The sequence below is a fragment of the Convolutriloba macropyga genome, chromosome 2 (genome assembly GCF_964194025.1).
Source record: "Convolutriloba macropyga chromosome 2, txConMacr16.3, whole genome shotgun sequence".
Taxonomy (NCBI): Eukaryota; Metazoa; Xenacoelomorpha; order Acoela; family Convolutidae; genus Convolutriloba; species Convolutriloba macropyga.
This window is the reverse complement of record NC_134469.1, coordinates 18,707,508-18,718,549: the sequence shown is the minus strand read 5'-3', so window position 1 is coordinate 18,718,549 and position 11,042 is coordinate 18,707,508. Positions and strand designations below refer to the sequence as shown.

Below are 11,042 nucleotides of genomic sequence, written 5' to 3'. Positions count from 1 at the left end.
CACAAACTTACACACACACGTTGGTTGAGATTTTACTGCAAAATTAACTATAAAATAAGAGCTTTCTGACCCCAAAAACCTTAAATCATAGTCCATTTGGTCTTAAAAAACTAACACTTTCATGTTTTGGGTCAGAAACGAAAAAAAATCAATTCTGATGTCTTTATTTTTAAATACGATGCTCATATGTTTCTTTGATTTTATCGGTGTTTTTGTGTTTTTATGGTCGCTTGCGACCAATTGACTGGTGACGGACCCTGATTTTCAATGAGATTTTAGACTACGGAAGTTCATCTGAAAAGCAATCCAATTCGCCTCTGATGAGACCCAATTGCGCTCGGAGTCGCCTCTGATCAGACCCAAGTGCGCTCGATGAGGTTATGATCAGACTATCCTGCGTTCAAAGTCGCCTCTGATCAGACACAATTGCGCTCGAAGTCGCCTCTGATCAGACCCAATTGCGCTCAAATCCAGATCATTGTCCAGACCTTAATCAGACTATGATCAGACCCAATTTCAGACCCAAGTAGCCTCTGATCAGACTCAGTCGAGACCATCTCCCCAGCTGACCACTCTGATCAAAAACACTCAAAATCGCCATCGTCAGCCCTCCCGTCCTTTACCCACAACACTTACATTGTCGAAGACTTCCAACTTTCTTGACCATAAAATTACATGTCGTGGAGGCTGTTTGCCAAATATTCAAGATAACCTAGTGGTAGTTGTAGTCAGTAAAGCTGCTGGTTGTAAAGGCTGGAGGTCAAATGGAGGTGCTTTGTGTTGACAAAATTGAGCGTGCCTTCAAATAACTATAATCATAAGTTGTGATTTTTGTAGAAACTACAATGCATTCTTAGATGTGTCGCCTAATTGAACAATAATTGTGTTCAGCCATCTTTTGCAATTTTGTTTTTGTCGATCAACAGAAGTGTGAACATTCGCCAGTTGTGCTGTAGGCTCGAAAAATAATTACGTTCTATACCCCCCCAAACACACACACGCACGCACAAACACACACACACACATACACACACAATTATTCACACACACAGACAGACACAGACAAACCGGTTACCCCACAAACGCACACACAAACTTACACACACACGTTGGTTGAGATTTTACTGCAAAATTAGCTATAAAAAAAGAGTTTTTGACCCCAAAAACCTTAAATCATAGTCCATTTGGTCTTAAAAAACTAACACTTTCATGTTTTGGGTCAAAAACGAAAAAAAATCAATTTTTATGTCTTTATTTTTAAATACGATGCTCATATGTTTCTTTGATTTTATCGGTGTTTTTGTGTTTTTATGGTCGCTTGCGACCAATTGAGTGTTGACGGACACTGGTTTTCAATGAGATTTTAGACTACGGAAGTTTAACGGAAAAACGTTCGAATTCGCCTCTGATCAGACCCAATTGCGCTCGGAGTCGCCTCTGATCAGACCCAAGTGAGCTCGATGAGGTTATGATCAGATTATCCTGCGTACAAAGTCGCCTCTGATCAGAACCAATTGCGCTCGAAGTCGCCTCTGATCAGACCCAAATGTGCTCGAAGACGTTTATGATCAGACCCAATTGCGCTCGAATCCGCCTATGATCAGACCCAATTGCGCTCGAAATTGCCTCTGATCAGACCCAAGTGCGCTCGAATCCGCCTATGATCAGACTTTTAAGACCAAATTGACCTCTGATCAGACCATCTCCAGACCATGATCAGACCGTAGTGCGCTCGAACTTCCAAAAAGATCCCGTAATTTCGATCTGGGAACACTCGGGTGTGCGCTCGACTGGGTCTGATCAGAAGTCAATTTGGGTCTGGACCTCAACCTGGGAAATAATACACCTGTTTTAACTGGACAGGCACTCGCACATGAAAGTATTTACAAGGAGAAAAGTAAAACGAAAAAAAATTCTATACAAATACAGCCGATTTCACGTTAAAATTAAAACAATGTGTCCGACTGTGAGCCGAGTAAAATTGAAGAACATAGGAAATTTTGATAAAAAGAAAACTGCTAAGAAGTTCAATAATTTAGACCAACTTTGATAAGTTAATCAGGTGTTAGAAAAAAACTTTCTTTCTTAAAATGTTATTGTTTCGAAGGCGCCAGAGAGCAGAGTTGAGTGATGTGTCTTAAACAAGCAAATAGATGAACAAAAACATTTTGAGCTGTCAAAATATTCATTTTACTAAGCAAAGTTGCTTTTGTGCATCAGGCCAAAGCGGATATGAGTGATCTGAACTATTTTTAGAAGTAGACTAGAGAGCGAACATTTGAAGTGAACTAGATACTTTGAACAAAATTGGAATTTCAATTTGCAGGACATAAATATGCGATTTGAATTTGCAGAATAATTTGCACCCAAAACCGGGTACACCTCATTTCTTTAAGTTAAGATCATCATCGGACTCTGATAATTTGTGGGAATGTTCGCCTAATGGTTTTCCATATTTAATAGGGATGTGACACCTTTTCGATTTGAGTTAGTTAAGTAAAGTTTTGTTGATTTAGTTTAGACAAAAAGGCAATTTATCAGTTCTTGAAAATACCACCTGGCAGATCAAAACCGCCCCCCCCTGGAGGTTATATTCAGTGGACGCTTAACAAATTTTAATGTCAGGTACACCCAATGGTTCTCCCAGGCTGGTATACCTTTTGGGCCAATCCGACCACCCGACCCCAAGTTATTAGCACTGGAAGTGGTGTGATTTGAAAGTTTTCGATATTTTGAATGCAAAAATGACTGTTTGAGTGTGATATAAGGCTAATTAAAGATTGCAATTGGCATAAGATTTAGATTAATGTGTAAGATGATCATGGAAAAGGGTTAGTATAACTTTGTGGGTATTCTGCGGTAAATAGGCTGTTTTTGCAGGAAGATAGCACTTAAATTGAAATATTAATTATTCAAAAAGATGAAATCGGAACGTACTGAAAGTTGAAGGATAGACTAATTTGGGTACGAGGAATCCGAAATCCAATTTTAATGTCAGATTTGACCCCAAACCAACCTGCACGGGACTAGCGCACGGCCGTGCTGCGGGATGTAAAACTTTGAATTGCTCGTGGAGTATTGGTAGCAGCCTTGTTATTTTTGGTGGGTTAGTGTAACTTTTGAAGGGCTTTTATTGGTGCTTTTTAAAACTTCCGGGTGCGACCAGAAGTCGGTGTTTCGGGATAACCCGAGTGCCGAAAACTTAATATTGGTCTTTTTTAGCAGGCGAATGACTTTGGAATGATAAAAATACGATAACCTGAGTTAGTTAGTGACAAAAAATACCCGGCCGGTCACTTTTTCCGAACTCTAATTTTTCGGTTTTTGGCCGACACGATTCGTTAAAAAATTTCAAATTGCAAACGACTCGCAACGGCTGATCCGTTGGTCAATAAACTTGGCAGGCATGTTGGGGGAACCCTATATTTAGTAGAAAAATTTACTTGAAGACTTTTTGACCTCTACTTCGCAATTTAATAGATTGGAATTTTGGGGTCATTCGGGAGGTCAATGAAAATTGGGCGCGGTCATTGCTCGTGTTCTAGTGAGAGTTAGTTTATAAAATTTTGTAGGTAATTGCAACTATGAGAGAACTTTCCATGGCAATAATTGCTTTCATCAGCTTGACCCCTCATTTGGCACACACAATTATACACCGACACACACACACACACAGACAGACACAGACAAAATAGTTACCCCACGAACGCACACACAAACTTACACACACACGTTGGTTGAGATTTTACTGCAAAATTAGCTTTAAAATAAAAGATTTTTGACCCCAAAAACAATAAACCATAGTCCATTTGGTCTTAAAAAACTAACACTTTCATGTTTTGGGTCAAAAACGAAAAAAAAAATCAATTCAGATGTCTTTATTTTTAAATACGATGCTCATATGTTTCTTTGATTTTATCGGTGTTTTTGTGTTTTTATGGTCGCTTGCGACCAATTGAGTGTTGACGGACACTGATTTTCATGAGATTTTAGACTACGGAAGTTTAACGGAAAAAAGTTCGAATTCGCCTCTGATCAGACCCAATTGCGTTCGGAGTCGCCTCTGATCAGACCCAAGTGAGCTCGATGAGGTTATGATCAGATTATCCTGCGTTCAAAGTCGCCTCTGATCAGAACCAATTGCGCTCGAAGTCGCCTCTGATCAGACCCAATTGCGCTCGAAGTTGCCTCTGATCAGACCCAAATGTGCTCGAAGACGTTTATGATCAGACCCAATTGCGCTCGAATCCGCCTATGATCAGACCCAATTGCGCTCGAAATTGCCTCTGATCAGACCCAAGTGCGCTCGAATCCGCCTATGATCAGACTTTTCAGACCAAATTGACCTCTGATCAGACCATCTCCAGACCATGATCAGACCGTAGTGCGCTCGAACTTCCAAAAAGATCCCGTAATTTCGGTCTGGGAACACTCGGGTGTGCGCTCGACTGGGTCTGATCAGAAGTCAATTTGGGTCTGGACCTCAACCTGGGAAATAATACACCTGTTTTAACTGGACAGGCACTCGCACATGAAAGTATTTACAAGGAGAAAAGTAAAACGAAAAAAAATTCTATACAAATACAACCGATTTCACGTTAAAATTAAAACAATGTGTCCGACTGTGAGCCGAGTAAAATTGAAGAACATAGGAAATTTTGATAAAAAGAAAACTGCTAAGAAGTTCAATAATTTAGACCAACTTTGATAAGTTAATCAGGTGTTAGAAAAAAACTTTCTTTCTTAAAATGTTATTGTTTCGAAGGCGCCAGAGAGCAGAGTTGAGTGATGTGTCTTAAACAAGCAAATAGATGAACAAAAACATTTTGAGCTGTCAAAATATTCATTTTACTAAGCAAAGTTGTTTTTGTGCATCAGGCCAAAGCGGATATGAGTGATCTGAACTATTTTTAGAAGTAGACTAGAGAGCGAACATTTGAAGTGAACTAGATACTTTGAACAAAATTGGAATTTCAATTTGCAGGACATAAATATGTGATTTGAATTTGCAGAATAATTGGCACCCAAAACCGGGTACACCTCAACTCTTTAAGCTGTGATAATCATTGGACTCTGATAGTTTGTGGGGATGTTCGCCTAATGTTTTTTCATATTTAATAGGGATGTGCGGCCGGTTACACCTTTTCGATTTGAGTTAGTTAAGTAAAGTTTTGTTGATTTAATTTAAATAAAAAGGCAACTTATCAGTTCTTGAGAATACCACCTGGCAGATCAAAACCACCCCCCCCCCTCTTGGAGATTATATTCAGTGTACGCTTACCAAATTTTAATGTCAGGTACACCCAATGGTTCTCTCAGGCTGGTATAATTTTGGGCCAATCCGACCACCCAACCCCAAGTTATTAGCACTGGAAGTGGTGTGATTTGAAGGTTTTCGATATTTTGAATGCAAAAATGACTGTTTGAGTATGATATAAGGCTAATTATAGATTGCAATTGGCATAAGATTTAGATTAATGTGTAAGATGATCATAGAAAAAGGGTTAGTATAACTTTGTGGGTATTCTGCGGTAAATAGACTGTTTTTGCAGGAAGATCGTTAGCACTTAAATTGAAATAGTAATTATTCAAAAAGACGAAATCGGAACGTCCTGAAAGTTGAAGGATAGACTAATTTGGGTACGAGGAATCCGGAATCCAATCTTAATGTCAGATTTGACCCCAAACCAACCTGCACGGGACTAGCGCACGGCCGTGCTGCGGGATGTAAAACTTTGAATTGCTCGTGGAGTATTGGTAGCAGCCTTGTGATTTTTGGTGGGTTAGTGTAACTTTTCAAGGGCTTTTATTGGTGCTTTTTAAAACTTCCGGGTGCGACCAGAAGTCGGTGTTTCGGGATAACCCGAGTGCCGAAAACTTGATATTGGTCTTTTTTAGCAGGCGAATGACTTTGGAATGATAAAAATACGATAACCTGAGTTAGTTAGTGACAAAAAATGCCCACCCGGTCATTTTTTCCGAACTCTAATTTTTCGGTTTTTGGGCGACACGATTCCTTAAAGTTTTTCAAATTGCAAACAACTCGCAACGGCTGATCCGTTGGTCGAGAAACTTGGCAGGCATGTTGGTGGCACCCTATATTTACTAGAAAAATTTACTTGAGGACGTTTTGGTTTCTACTTCGCGATTTAATAAGTTTGGAATATTGGGGTCATCCGCGAGGTCGATGAAAAGTTGAGAGTTAGTTTATAAAATTTTGTAGGTAATTGCAATTATGAGAGAACTTTCCATGGCAATAATTAGTTTCATCAGCTTGACCCCTCATTTGGGACGGGTGGCCATTGGATGACCCCTAGATGTATGTAAAATGTAAAATTTTCAGGTTTTTAGGAAAAATGGTCTCATCGGCTCGTATAATTACAGAGGCCTACATGAAATGGTTTCAATATTGGAAATAAAAATTGCTCTTAGCTATAGGGTTTGAGTTTCGTTATTTATTCAACACATAACTTTTGACAAGTTTGGACAGGGATTGATTGCAGCTAGCTAATTTGCAAGCGGAAATTTGAGGAATAAGAACTTTTCAGGGCAACGTTCAATGTTTACTAAGCAAACACTGATTGATATGTCAAGTGCAAATAGGATATAAAGCGAAGTGGGTTTTGTTTACATAAGAGTTCAAAGTTCGTGTACTTAAGATAAGGAGAAATTTGATCAACTGTTTGGTAGCAGTTGAAGGACAAAGCATATTTTGATGTTGATTTTTGTTTGCATGGCAGACAAAGCCCTCCTACAGAATATGACAGATTTCAAGTTTAAGTTGCAATGTTTAATTAAGAGATTAGTGTTTGTTTGCTTAAGATAAGAGCGTATTGTTTGAGTATATTTTGAAGTGACACAGAGAAATTTGAGCAGACCTTGAAGAATTTTGGGAGAACTTCAAGTTTGGACACAGCAGAGATTTTCGCACAAGCGAGAGAAAGTAGTTAGTTTAGTGGGACTAAGCTTCAAAAGATAGTGTGAAAAGCAAAAAAGAGATTAAGAGTGAGATATATCTTTGGAAGTTTGTTACTGCAATACCAGTTGGGATACTGTGAGCGTTCAATTTAGTTCAATTGGGAAGTGAACCTTGGATATTGTTTTTATTATTACTAATATAAATCGTTTTAAACTTGTACTTTCCATTGATGCACAAGTAATATTGAAACTGTGTTATACATATTACTAGAACTGATACTACGAGCCCCATTGTGAATTAACTTATTTCAAGTCAATCTATTTTGCAGAGTAACAAAGCAACGCTTGCTTCACCAATTCAAAACCTTCGTTCTATTTTATTTGATCGGTCTTCGGGGCGGGAGAGTCACCTCACTGTTGTGCCTAGCAGAAATTCAGAAGACGACAAAATTTTGAAGACGAGTTGCGAGGAAAGAATCTTCGTCTGTGCCAAAAATTTCTAAGTTTCTAGCCATGAGAATTGCGTGATTCTGAGTATGGCTGCTGATTCGAAATTGCTTTGAAGCCTCTGGCTGTACACCTACACAACCAACTGAGAACAATCAGCTGAGCACCAAAAGTTTAGATGAATCTGTTAGGTACCTGAATTTTTTGTTTTTCATTCCAAAAGTTTGCCAAAAAGAACAATTTTTCAGCCAGAGAATTCTTTCCCAAAGCTCAATTTGATAGCGGAAATTTGAGGAATAAGAACTTTTCAGGGCAACGTTCAATGTTTACTAAGCAAACACTGATTGATATGTCACAGTGCAAATATGAGATAAAGCGAAGTGGGTTTATTTACATAAGAGTCCAAAATTCGTGTATTTAAGATAAGGAGAAATTTGATCAATTGTTTGGTAGCAGTTGAATGACAAAGCATATTTTGATATTGATTTTTGTTTGCATGGCAAACAAAGCCCTCCTACAGAATGTGACAGATTTCAAGTGTTAGCTGCAATGTTTAATTAGGAGATTAGTGTTTGTTTGCTTAAGATAAGAGCGTATTGGTTGAGTATATATTGAAGTGACACAAAGAAATTTGAGTAGACGTTGGAGAATTTTGGGAGAACTTCAAGTTTGGACACAGCAGAGATTTTCGCACAAGCGAGAGAAAGTAGTTGGTTTAGTGGGACTAAGCTTTAAAAGATAGTGTGAAAAGCAAAGAAGAGATTAAGAGTGATACTTATCTTTGGAAGTTTGTATTTGCAATGCCAGTTGGGATACTGTTAGCGGTTTTGATTTATTTCAATTGGTAAGTGAACCATGGATATTGTTTTTATTATTACTATTATAAATTGTCTTAAATGTGTACTTTCCATTGATGCGCAAGTAATATTCAAACTGTGTTATCCATATTACTATAATTGATATTACGAGCCCCATTGTGAAATAACTTATTTCAAGTCAATCTACTTTGCAACAGCATACAAGAGTGGAAGAGGGGGAAATAGCAGAGTAAAAAAGTAACGCTTGCTTCACCAATTCAAAACCTTCTGCCTATTTTATTTGATTGGTCTTCTCGGCGACAGACTCACCTCACTGTTGTGCCTAGCAGACATTCAGAAGACGACAAAATTTTTGCAGACAAGCTCTGAGGAAAAAATCTTTGTCTGTGCCAATTATTTTGTGAATTTCTAGCCATGAGAATTGCGTGATTGTGACTGTGGCTGCTGATTCAAAATTGGTTCGAAGCCTCTGGCTGTAAACCTATAAAATCAACTGAGAACAATCAGTTGAGCACCAAAAATTTGGATGATACTTTAAAGTACCTGAAAATTTTGCTTTTTATTCCAAAAGTTTGCCGAAAAAAAACAATTTTTCAACCAGAGAATTCTTTCTCTATGCTCAATTTATAGGTCTTTGCCATAAAATCCAAAAACCGCAACTTGATTATAAAATCGGCCATTAATGTCACTTTGAAATTTCGTATTTGCGTAACTTTTCTGCTTCTTTACATTTTTTCAGTTGCGTAGACAATTATAATGAAATTTGAACGCTAAAATTGTGAACAATTAGTGTCAGCATCCTTAAGCAATAAACATGATTCTAAAAATTCTATGCAAATTTTGCTTCACATTTTATTTTAAAAACTATTCAGGTAAATGTGACCAAACAAAACTACTATGGAGAATTTTAGCGAGGTCAAGAGAAATATCACCACATTTTTTTAAAAAAGTATTTTTTGCTTGAAAAAACAATTCACAAGGATTAGATGTTTTGAATTGTTTTGACTTTTTTAATTTCGATATGATTTTAAAGTTACAAGTGCATCAAACTGTACATTAAAAACAAAGAATAGTTCTCTCTGCATTAACATTCTCTAGTTAATGGCGTCAAACCCGGGTCGAGATTATTTGGTAAATTTTTGTAAGAAATGCGGTGACTTCGGTAAATTTTTGTAAGAAATGCGGTGATAGCGGTGATTGCGGTAAAAATAAATATTTTGCCGCAGTTCACCGCATTTCTTCGAAAAAACTCATCGCATCGTTTTTTGTCGCAAAATAATGTAAGAAATGGGCTGAAAGCGGTGAAATCGGTGAAAAAAAATAATTCACAATATTTCACCGCATTTCTTACAAAAATTCACCGCGAAATTCACCGTGTTTCTTACATAAATTCACCGCATTTTCAGGTTTTTTGGACAAATTGTCTCATCGGCTTGTATCATTAAAGAGAACTACATAAAAAGGTTTCAAAATTTGAAATAACAATTGATCTTAGCTTTAGGTTTGAATTTCGTTATTTATCCAACACATGATATTTGACAAGTTTTGACAAGGATTGATTGCAGCTAGCTAATTTGAAAGCGGAAATGTGAGGAATACGAACTTTTCAGGGCAACCTTCAATGTTTACTTAGCAAACACTGATTGATATGTCAAGTGCAAATATGAGATAAAACGAAGTGGGTTTGTTTACATAAGAGTCCAAAGTTCGTGTAGCAGTTGAATAACAAAGCATATTTTGATATTGATTTTTGTTTGCATGGCAAACAAAGCCCTCCTACAGAATGTGACAGATTTCAAGTGTAAGTTGCAATTTTTCTTTAAAAGATTAGTGTTTGTTTTCTTTAGATAAGAGCGTATTGGTTGAGTATATATTGAAGTGAAACAGAGAAATTTGAGCAGACGTTGGAGAATTTTGGGAGAACTTCAGGTTTAGACACAGCAGAGATCTTCGCACAAGCGAGAGAAAGAAGTTGGTTTAGTGGGACTAAGCTTTAAAAGATAGTGTGAAAAGCAAAGAAGAGATTAAGAGAATTACTTATCTTTGGAAATTTGTAATTGCAATACCAAAAGGGATACTGTGAGCGATTTTGATTTAGTTCAATTGGGAAGTGAGCCATGGATATTGTTTTTATTATTACTATTATAAATTGTCTTAAATGTGTACTTTCCATTGATGCGCAAGTAATATTCAAACTGTGTTATCCATATTACTATAATTGATATTACGAGCCCCATTGTGAAATAACTTATTTCAAGTCAATCTACTTTGCAACAGCATACAAGAGTGGAAGAGGGGGAAATAGCAGAGTAAAAAAGTAACGCTTGCTTCACCAATTCAAAACCTTCTGCCTATTTTATTTGATTGGTCTTCTCGGCGACAGACTCACCTCACTGTTGTGCCTAGCAGACATTCAGAAGACGACAAAATTTTTGCAGACAAGCTCTGAGGAAAAAATCTTTGTCTGTGCCAATTATTTTGTGAATTTCTAGCCATGAGAATTGCGTGATTGTGACTGTGGCTGCTGATTCAAAATTGGTTCGAAGCCTCTGGCTGTAAACCTATAAAATCAACTGAGAACAATCAGTTGAGCACCAAAAATTTGGATGATACTTTAAAGTACCTGAAAATTTTGCTTTTTATTCCAAAAGTTTGCCGAAAAAAAACAATTTTTCAACCAGAGAATTCTTTCTCTATGCTCAATTTATAGGTCTTTGCCATAAAATCCAAAAACCGCAACTTGATTATAAAATCGGCCATTAATGTCACTTTGAAATTTCGTATTTGCGTAACTTTTCTGCTTCTTTACATTTTTTCAGTTGCGTAGACAATTATAATGAAATTTGAACGCTAAAATTG

The 11,042-nt window shown here is 37.3% G+C and overlaps 2 protein-coding genes across 6 annotated transcripts in view; one reads left to right on the top strand and one right to left on the bottom strand.

Annotated features, from left to right (window-relative positions):
- The window catches only part of LOC142357659 (isocitrate dehydrogenase [NAD] subunit gamma, mitochondrial-like), a 545,753-nt gene extending 539,599 nt beyond the window's left edge, over positions 1 to 6,154 (bottom strand). For both annotated transcript variants that reach the window (XM_075409218.1, XM_075409222.1), the window contains exon 1: positions 6,148 to 6,154. The gene's annotated coding sequence lies outside the window, so the exon portion shown is untranslated. The remainder of the gene's footprint in view (positions 1 to 6,147) is intronic.
- The window catches only part of LOC142357620 (uncharacterized), a 171,817-nt gene that overhangs the window by 119,780 nt on the left and 40,995 nt on the right, over positions 1 to 11,042 (top strand). The window lies entirely within an intron of this gene.